The sequence below is a fragment of the Dermacentor silvarum genome, chromosome 6, assembly GCF_013339745.2.
Source record: "Dermacentor silvarum isolate Dsil-2018 chromosome 6, BIME_Dsil_1.4, whole genome shotgun sequence".
In the NCBI taxonomy this organism is placed as follows: domain Eukaryota; kingdom Metazoa; phylum Arthropoda; class Arachnida; order Ixodida; family Ixodidae; genus Dermacentor; species Dermacentor silvarum.
This window is the reverse complement of record NC_051159.1, coordinates 160,645,295-160,656,087: the sequence shown is the minus strand read 5'-3', so window position 1 is coordinate 160,656,087 and position 10,793 is coordinate 160,645,295. Positions and strand designations below refer to the sequence as shown.

General features: G+C 44.0%; 1 protein-coding gene across 2 annotated transcripts in view; it reads left to right on the top strand.

The window, feature by feature from the left end:
• The first annotated feature begins 5,611 nt into the window (after nucleotides 1–5,611).
• LOC119456308 (nephrin-like) overlaps nucleotides 5,612–10,793 on the top strand; it is a 311,635-nt gene continuing 306,453 nt past the window's right edge. For both annotated transcript variants that reach the window (XM_037718006.2, XM_049669715.1), the window contains exon 1: nucleotides 5,612–6,490. The gene's annotated coding sequence lies outside the window, so the exon portion shown is untranslated. The remainder of the gene's footprint in view (nucleotides 6,491–10,793) is intronic.

Genomic DNA, 10,793 nt, shown 5'->3' with positions numbered 1-10,793 from the left:
ACGGCTATCAATCCGTCAAATAACTTGGGTACTTATGTTTGCAAGATGTAACCCTGGGAGTGCTAATTAGCGCCACTCAAAGCCATGGTGTGCGGATGTGGCAACATCCTTTTTAGCCCGATGGCGTCATGTAACACGTGGACTTAGGAGAACAGGCACGTGGCTAAATAGCCCTCGTATGCTAGCTAATGACATGAAGACGTCCAGATTCGAGACCTTCGCTATGAATTAACGACCGAAGAATGGAAACCGAGGGGCTCGATTTTTGTTAATTATGACCATATAAAGGAAATAGACGACACGTGCTACGTGATGTCTCTCACGATAAAATTCACGATGATAAATTCCTGGAAATATTTCACCTCTCCAGCCAAAGTCCTGGGTACACTAATCGCTGGCCTAGTGCGCAATGCCAGCGCAAGTACTTTTCACGAAAAAAAAAGTGGGACAGTACTTTTAGGTGAAAAACTTTTACTCGAATACAGCAGTGTAAGCTTGTAAGCCGTCACAATGAGAAGACGTCAACGAGAAAAGTGACCTCACGTTTGTTGTAGACAGTAAACCATTTTTTTTGGCAACGGGAAGAATAAATGCAACATAGTGCAAATCACATATGTTATGACGTTGATATATGTACATTATCAGCTTAGAGACAAAAAATACATAACCAAAATATTGCTCTTATAAGGACCAAGGGTCACATTAGCAAAAGAAGAGCAATGAACCATCTTGCCTTTGTTTTAAATTTAAACCCACTGAGAGATTTACCAATAACGGTTATAGTAATGATACCTTGTCTTTAACGTAGCCCTAGCGAAATTATAGAATTAGATGCATAATGGTGAGTTATTTCATTTTTGATAAATATACACGCCTTTATTTTTAGAAAGAAGGGACTTAAAGTTACAAGAACCGGAATATTGTGGCAGGAGAACGAGGGAAAATGAGGGGTTCCATATTCAGTAAAAACCATGGCAAGCCTAGCAATATTTAGGTAATAGATAAAATGGGGCTGAATAATTTGTCGTTCAGTGAACTTAATAATTATTTAAACGTGAGAGTTCAGTTTGCCAAAAGGTACATATGCGTAATAAAAGAATACTGAAAGGGAAGGAACTCCACCTTCTCCCGAACTGGGTAACGGAGCGCACACCTTTGGTGAGATGCATATGGTACGTTACCAATTAGGCTACGGTGACGATTGCGCCTCTGTTTAATGTCTAGGCGTTTATGTACGTATATTCTATAGCTTATTCCAGACAGCGTTAGCCAGCGACGCTTGCGACTATGGTGCCTAACGTGGAACTTTTATTCATCCGAAATGCACCAGACAGTTTCATTCACTTCTGTTTAAGTTTATTGCCAATATGAAATTTATCAAATATTCATCTCTCAACTATATTTATTCCGGAGTTCTTAAAAAACGATTATTATCCCCATGGTTTCGTGATAACTTCGTAAACTTTATGTAAGAGTTGGAGTAGTTGAACAACCTATAACAGAGGACATGGATTCGTGTACAATAAATGTGCGTTTAGTCATGTTGAACCGTAAACCTTCCAAATAGGAGCATTCCATTTGAACACGTGTAACTATGCTATTTACTTTCCGTTATGTAGAGATAGCTTTCGAAAGCAAGAAATGAATTCTGCAAATACGGCGTATGCAAGTGTTCTTGGGATCTCAATAATAGAAAAAAAAATGAATTCCGGGGTTTTATGTGCCACAATCACGCTCTAATTATTAGGCGCGCTGTAGTCGGCGACTCGTGATTTGTTTTTACGACCTGCGGTTCTCTATCCTGCAAGCGCCCCTCTTAGTGTTCCCTCTTTCTCTTTTATCCCTTATCCCCCCTCTTCCCCGTGAAGGGTAGCAAACCGGACGCGGGTCTCCTTGACCTCCCTGCCTTTCCTTTCTCTCGTCACTCTATCTAAGTACACGAGTGTTTTTCCGTTCCGCCCCCATCGAAATGCGGCGCCGGAGTCAAACCAGCGACCTCGGGCTCAGAGCGCAACGCCATAGCCACTGAGTTCGCTGAAAAGGCGGGGGGGGGGGGGGGGTGTATATAAAGAGTAGTTTGCATACATGAACCCAAATAGTACTTCTTATTTCTATATATATACATGAAGATTCATTTTAAAACGAGTAACCGAGTGGTATGCGAAAATATGCGTTTTATGTCATGCGTCAAGTTGTTTTCATAAAATAACCTACGAATCTAGACGAATGCGGCAGACGTTAAAGGAGACGTCTACCAGATTAAAGGAGAATCTTAGAGAGTGCGCGATTGCCTTTTTTCTATGCGCAAACAAGCTAAAGAAAAAGAAATCGGCCACACTACATCAACTTTTTTTTGCAATGTGGTTCATCGTTAACGCTCCCTAAAATGTATTTCCTTATGTATGGCAGCTGGAAGCATAACATTTGTGACATTAAAGTAAATGTCGCAGTTAGGCTTGCACTTTGCAATAGCGTCACTTGAAAAGAATATGGAAGAGTATAGTAGTTTTCTAAAATACGCAGATATGTGGCAAGCTTAGATAATTGGTCAATTGCCTAAATGTTGGTAGAGTCAAAGAATCATGTGCAGGAAATCTCCACCATAACACATAGGTAGTTTATGAAACGCAATGATCCTTGTATAAAAACATGAAATTAAACTTGATTATATAAGTTATGATTTTCACCACGCTGTGTGGAATTCTTGAATAGAAGGGTATTTTCTCTTCTTTCCCCATACTCATTTACGAAACCTATCGTCAGTGATAGAGCAGAGAACTGTTGCCCGTCGGCGATATTCACACAGGACTTTCTATTCTTCTGTTAATCTTTCTCTCCCCTTTTCCCTTCTCCCAGTAAGAGGTAGCCAACCGGGTTCAGTCCTGCTTAACCTACCTGCCTCTCATTCATCATTTTCTCTCTCTCTGTAAGTGTTGATCTGAACAAAAAAAGAAAAAAAAAGAAATGGAAAGAAACAAACGCCTGCACAATCAACTTATTCAACGTAATGTCGAGGTTCGACTACATAATATAATTACATATTATAGCGAAGCTATATACCTCTACCAACCAACGGTTCTTTCGTGTGCCCAGCAAAAAACTTCCACCAAAGTGGGCCGATCCTGGCGATTGTGCAGAAAGGGTCCAAGCTCATTTGCACAGGCCAGGGATGAAAAAGAGTGAGAGGAAGAAAGAAAGAGAGAAAGAAGGAAGGAGAGAGAAATAAAGAAAGAAATAGAGAGAGAAAGAAAGACCAAGAGAAAGAGAGAGAGACAAGAAGAAGAAGAACGTAAACTTTATTTTCGAATCAATGAGAATCGAGTCTGGCGGGTGCTCAGACCCACTAAAAGAGAGAGAGAAAGAAAAAAAGAAAATCACCACGAAGGTCAGAGAAAGAAAGAGAGAAAAAAAGAGAGAGAAATAGAAAAAGAGAGAGAGAGAGAGTAAGAGTGAGAAATAGAGAGAGAGAGAGAAAATCACCACGAAGGTCAGATACACACACGACAAGCTTCGCTTACCCCCATTTTCTCGACAGGGGAAGGGCTGGGGATTTTTATGTTGGTCTTATTCATGTTTACTACTGTTGATGTAGCTGCTGCCGCTTTGGCCAGTGAGCTCACCTGGACAACTATTTGGTAATATTTTCTTACTTCTCAGCTCAATTTCCCTTCCCTTCACCGATTTAACTAAATAAAATAGACCGACTTTATTTGCTCTAAACTAGCAAATTAGCAAAATCTGCAATGTCCCGTGTTTTCCTTATTTTTCTTTAAAATGTGTTGACGCTGATATTGACGTTCAGTTGAAGGAAATAATGCCAACAGAAGGACATTACTGAAAGTGTTCATTTCACACTAATTGTTATAATGCCAGATAATAAATTAGGTTAATGAAAAGGACATCGTGATACGTAGTAGGCGCGAATACGGTGTTTTTAGTACACTGCGCGAGCAATATGCCTAATGCTTTTGGAGGCACTATTTCCCTTTGTTCTACGCACCGCTGCCTTCTGTTGCTCTATTACAGCGGGCTTCTTGAAATTTCTCGCAGTCTCGCAAAGGCCTCCCCAGGGAAATGCGCTCGCTCGAAATCACAGATGGATCCACCACGTACCTTATATGAAAGCTGGCACTCGTTTTTATCTAGTTCACAGGGAACCAGAGAGATCGACGCCGTGCCGCCTGTTTACATTGCGTCTGCGCAGTTCCACGGGTGAGACGGACATTTATTTGTATTTGTTCTACCTCCAGCTTCCCAAAAATTGCCCGCGCTGTTCCATCCTCTTCGCGCAATTACGGTAAAAGCGCAGCGGCGCGCACAATCGTGCACGCGAGGCCAACGAGAGAGCAGTTTTTCTTGCCAGTGCAGCTGTCAGATGATGTGAGTGGTATGCCTCAGAATTCTAACTAACTGCTCTCTCGCGCTATTCTTCCTGCTGATCTTGGTCGACAAAAAAAAATGTTTTTTTTACAGTCCCACATTGGCAGGCACGTACCACGAATGGTGCAGCGGAAGCAACTGGTCTGGGTAGGAGAGGGTTTAGAAATACGAAATCAAGAAAAAAAGAAAGAAGGCAGCGCAAACGGTCACGTTATGCACTACGGTTAAGCGATGGACAAAATGCTGCGCGGGAAAGCGAATGTCGGTTGGGCGAATTAGGAGCGGGAAAAAAAGTGAAGAATATAAAGAGGGCCAGCGTGAAAACGGAAATTCGTGGATCTGCGCAACGCACCTATAAAATAAAAGGAAATGTAAGGAACCGTAAAAATGGGAAGAGAAAATACAGGCGCAGTGGGAACTGCAGGCCGCACGAAGGGCCATCCATTCATTTGCGAGCCGCTCTCCGCTGTGCATACGGTGAAGGCGCGGCTAGGAGCTCTCCTCTCGTGAGGCGGCGACGTCTGTGGAAGGACGGGTATAAGGTCGGAAAGCGTTGGAAGATGGGCGGAGGGAAGGCCCGTGCGTTGAAGAGGGCGAGGGAGACTGCGACGACTACGACGAAGAGGTGGAAAGAATCAAATGAGAATGAACAGTGAGCGGCAGACCACGTCACTTGACAGAGTTTCCCCAATGCGCGCGTAGGAATAAAGAAAAGGAAAGAAAGAAGGAAATACAAAAAAAAAATCTTTCAGGCGTAGACTCGGGTTCGTGGTTAAATCCCCTTACACCACCCCTCAGACCCCCAGGTCTCTCCGTTCTCCTTCTTTATAGAAATAATTTTTTTCCTCGGAGATCTTGAAAGAAGAGGAACAAAACCCCAATAACGGTAGCGCAGGAGCGAACGACTGCAAGGGGGGAGAACAGAAAGCACGCTTCGTTCTATCCGCACACCGTACTCGTGGGCAGACGCTGTGCTGCACAGGGTCTGAGGAGAGGAGAGGGAAGGGATGCTGGAGCGGCGAGAAAAGAGAGCAAGGGGAGGAGATGGAGGAAGTGCGGAGAGAACGGAAAGAAAGAGGGGCGGAGGATGCTGCGCGCAGCATCCTCCTCCATCCCCCATTAGCTCCGAGCGCCGCCAGCAGAGGAGCGCCGCTCTGTGGCGAACTTGGCAACCAATCGCGGAGTCCCGGGCCCCGACCGCGATATCGCCGTCAGTCGCGCGGCGCGGCCGAGTCGCACCCCCCTCGAAAGCTGTACGCTGTGCTTTTCACTCGTGTGCGGTGCAACTCTTCACTTGTGCTGTCGCCGCTCGCGGCAATGTTCGGCGCTATGCACGCCGCTCTCTAAACCTTGTGGCTCGCGGGAGAATCTGGGTCTGCTTCTGGCCTGCCATCCCGTCGATCAAGCCGAGGGGAAAGACACTGTTGTGTTGGCTACGCGTGCGTGATCCCCCGATTTGCGGTGCACTTCTCAGTCCGGGAGACGAAGAACACCTTCCATCATCCTTCGTTTCTTCCTTTTGATTCAAACTTTTGCCAAGTAGGAGATAAAAGAACGAACAAGGCTCTTCCAAAAGAGCAGTGTGTTGGTGTAGTGCGCGAGCGTGCGGACTAACCACCAGCACGTCCGAGGGGGCCTGCAAAACAAAACGCAGCAGAAAAAAAGAAAATCTCCACCCATCGCTTACCTACTTATTCACTCTCGGCTGCGGCATCACCTCAGTTCTGACAGTTTGATGGCGGCCGGTTGTGTGAGGGGCGTCGGTCGCTCTCGGTTCCGCCGCCGGGCGTAGATTCTGGGACAGGCGTCTCGAGGAGTAAGCTCCGGTGTCCAAGAAGAAAGCGCCGTGGAAGACGAGGCTCGCGCAAAGGCGAGGAGGGTCTCGACTCTGCAGCATCGAGTGTTGACAGGGGCCGAGTGACGTGTTTCTCTATCGGCTCTGCCATCGGCGGTATTCACCCGTCGGCACCGGGGCACGGACAGACGGACGGGTGCACGCCGTGTTTTTGACGCCGATTCCGAAGAAAGGAAGGATTGAAGTGTTCTCGGGCTCCGTTCGCCGTGGCTTGAAGCTCTGGATCTACGCGTTAAACTCGTCGCACGCGCACTGGTAAGAATGTGGCTCACCGTTCACTGACATGTACTTGAAAATTTTCTACAGTCAACCACAAAAGTTTACGCACCACGGGATCTCAGAAAACGTTCAATTCCCGAACAGCCTGTTGCAGTAGCCAGTAAAACTGTACACGACAATGTTGTTAGCACATTCTAGTCGATGCTCGAAATGCAAATACCGGGCTGCGGTGTCAGGTCGCGGAGATATTCATATTTTTCTCAGATTTCATGGTCCGTGATATTTTGTGGTACATAGCTGAGACATAGAAATAGAGATAGATAGATAGCTGTACATAGCTGAGAGATAGAACATGCTCGGACTACAAGGAGGTCATTCGTCACTCTTGCTTTTGAGTAGTAACAACCATTAGCGCCACGATGCAGTCGACTTTCGACCATTATTTATGTGCGCAGTATGTGATTATTTAACGTCCAATGCTCAAATGTGGAATCGCTTCAACCTTGTGGTTAGAAAAAATAAGTGGAGTATTCGTCGCGTCATTTCAGTTTCTGCAATTGAAACCGAATAGACGGGGTCGCCAGCCTTTCGTGTTTATATGCACGCAGCTTTCTTTTATCTAAGGGTCACTTCATGTGCAAATGAAGTTTAGATGAGAGAGGACTGTCCTTCTCGAACATCGCTACGTCAATTATGCGCATCGCAAAGAGTGGTTGAAATTGCTTTGTCCTGAATGCGGGGTTAGAATAAACTTAAATTGGTCGTCTGGGGCGCAAACGAGAACACTCAGAAGACGCGGCGTGAATGTTGCATTCAGTGAGGCTCCTATTGCAATGAATGTTTTGGGGAAAAACAGAATAGATGCACGAAATGTTCTAAGACGCCAGACCATGCTCTCCGAAACAAAGTGCTGAAGCAAACTTGGCTCGATGACGATATCTGGCCGGGTAATGCAACGATTTAATTCCGATCTTTTCCTTTTCCCGCGTCATCAGTAGTCCGAGGGGTGGTCCGCCTACGTAATCGCCAAGATCGGCCTGTCGGGAGCCGTGGACTGTAAAAAAGAAATAGGATTGAGCGAAAAGAATTGTTACTTTACAGCAGCCTAGTTATTTCACAAAGTGACTATTGACTCTCCCTTCCACATTTAAATAGACTCGCAGGGCAGGGTGAGAATAAACTTTTCATTGTTTCTTTGTTCCACATGAAAACGGCTTGTGGCAAGATTATCCTGTTTCAAACAAAATTGCCCTTCCCTTGGCGCTTAGAATGTGTTGTTCGGTAGCTTCTGCTTGTGTCGTACCCTGGCTATTCCCACTGCTGAATTTTTTGTTGGTTCTTTTTTTTTGCGTGAGTATATGTTATATGTCGTCGCTGCAGTATATTTTACAAGAAAACAAGTGAAGAGGTCGAAAAAAAAAAACTCATTTTGACTGGCGTAAAGATGTGTCACATGTTGTCCTAATCAGTCTTGTAGTCGATTACTAGGTCTTATTTCGCCGAATGGACACAACTCTGCGCCATTAAGCAAGATGAGAAGCCGTCTGCCCACTAATAAGCCATATTACGCCTTGATAAACTAGTATCCATGTCGCGTGCAACGGACACTTCAATTACTAGTTCGCTCTAGTCATCCACAATGGCAATGTAAGCTAACCTTTTTTAGTAGAAATTAGGTCAGCAGTGCGGTGTGTTCAATGGTTTTTGCGCATATCAGTGGCATATTATTAGCAGAAAGGAAAAAAAGAGCGTGAATTTTATAACAAAGACACCTTTAGCTCTGATTTTGCAGGAAGGATGAAAGTTTGCTTCAGTGGAAAGCTTTTATTGATCTATGGTTATACCAGAACGACAGAAGATTAACACAACTTACAGTCAGTATCGTTGTTCATATCTTGTAATCTGCAGCGTTAGTTGAATATTTCCTCGTTACTCACACTACTCGAATTATTATTCGGGATCTATAATGCAGTAATAGCTTTTTCTCTCTTTTTATTTCAACAATCATGTTGTGGACAATTTTTTACTATCATTGGCCATTGTCTGTGGATAATTGTGTCTGGAATTAGAAACGTTCGAATACTCTAAAGTATGCATGCTGCAATGCCGTGGAATTTTGGAGTTTGTGTCTGTTACATTGCACGGAGAGAACAAGAATAATTGGTTGATGTCTTACATGCCTAGATCTAAAAAGAGTCATTGCTTTTTAACCACATCCTATTGGGTCCGACATCTAAAGCGTTGAGCTGTTGAGCACGAGGTAATGGGTTAGATCCACGCCGCCGTAGCCACATCGAATGGGGACGAAGTGCAAGAACACTCGTATACTTAAAGTTAAGTGCACTTTAAAGAACGCCAGGTGCTCAAAATTATGCCATTCACTACGGCGTGTCTCATAATCCGATCATAGTTCTCGCACAAGAACTACAGAGTTTCATTTTAATATGCTTCGACATGACGAAGATCCGTGGCACATGAAAAGACGATGTAGTGATTATATATATATATATATATATATATATATATATATATAACCTATTAATGTGACGCGTGTCGTATCCGACTTTATACCGGGGAAATCTCAACCTGCCACTAACAAGATCGTATTCCTTAGGTGTGTTTCTATTTTATTATTTGCTTTATGACCAACAATATAATTTTCCAAGCAAGCGTACGCCCAGGTTCTGCTACAAATCGCCACATGGCCCCGGTTGGACTTAAGTTTAGGACGCATAATTTACGCTCAGTGAATACGTATTACGCGTGTGATAAACTATGTCATAAAATCACGCTGCGGAAGCGTTATTAACATGAAGGACCATTCTCTTCATCAAAGCACGCTGTTTGCGTGAAAGAAGCTGTCAGCCCTCGACTGTAGCTTTCCATCTCTGCTTTCGCGCTTGCTCAGCAGCCTCCTATTGCTGTATCGACCGTGACACACGGATTTTATTCTTCCTAGATGCGCAAACAGCTTGTCATGGTTGAAGTAATGACTCGCCGGAAATAGCCATCGCCAAAAAACATTACAAAATAACACGCGCCTCGACAACTTAGTTGCGCCCCTGACATCCGAATGATCTTGCATGCTTGTTGAACAAGTAAGCTGTAGCTAAGGAGTCGAAGGCATGCAGAAACAGCACGCTGACTTGCAAAGTGCCTTTTTATTGCGTGTAAAAAAGCCAGTATGGACGCGCTGTGTACTAGAAAAAAGGTTAAGGAGTGAACCTTTCACATAATAGTTAGGTAGAACTAGGGCCTGCGCGCACTAACCGTATACATCGTCAACTTACCAATTACCGCGCGGGGGTGAGCTGAGCAGGAACAGTTCGCACCTTTTTTACATAAAGAAGTGGACAAGGTACCTAATTACTAGGATAAATGGCGCATGACCTGGAGACGAAATACCCCCTAACAATGTTTTCGGGTTCTCTTTTATAGCTTGCTGTGGTACTGGGTATTATTAGTCGAAATTTCTCGCCGCAGCGAATTTGCATTGAAGTGAAAGTCACGAGGAGTCTCTTCGTCTCTTTTGGGGTTTCACATAGCGTTGGTTTTTGCGTTAACAAGCTGCTGCAGATGCTAGCGTGTCTTAGTTCTCAAACATATTTCCAAATTTCTCTTTATTTACTGGAGATAAAACGCCGGCCTGGAACTAAGATACAATTTTTAGCCATTTTTGACTTTGAAAAAAAAAATGGGAGTTGTTCATAAAGCATAGAATTCTCCGAATGCTTTCAATGCAGTAGTTTAAAATAATTGCCGTTATAGCTAGTTACAATATACGTGCGCGTTGGATTGAGAAACGAGTACTCACATAAATGCTGTAAGAACTACTTCAGACACGTACATAACATGAAGATGTTAAATGAATTTCTACAGAAAAAATATGTTCGGTAAATGGACTGCTTGAGAGGCAGTGTGTCTAGAGAATAGCTAACGTATTATTGTATTCGTATGATTTATTATTGTGAATAGAAAAATAAGATAACTCATGTGGGTTATCTCCATACAGTGAATTCTTTGCGTTTGATAATAATAGAAGAACCAGTAAAAGTTCAGCATTGTGCCTTGCGCACTCATTACTACTTCTTGCTTGGGTAGTTGGTTCATACTTATTATGGTGTAATAAGACACTCAACAAATTGAAGTAAGACCAGGACTGGAAAGAGCGTCACCACATTTCTCTGTTTGGTGCTGCGCCTCATCATCATCACCAGCAGCAGCATATTTCATGTCCACTGTAGGACGACGGCCTCTCCGTGCGATCTTCAGTTACCCTTGTCCTGCGCTAGCTGTTTTGATTCCGCCTGCAGATTTCGTAATTTCATCCCTCCACCTA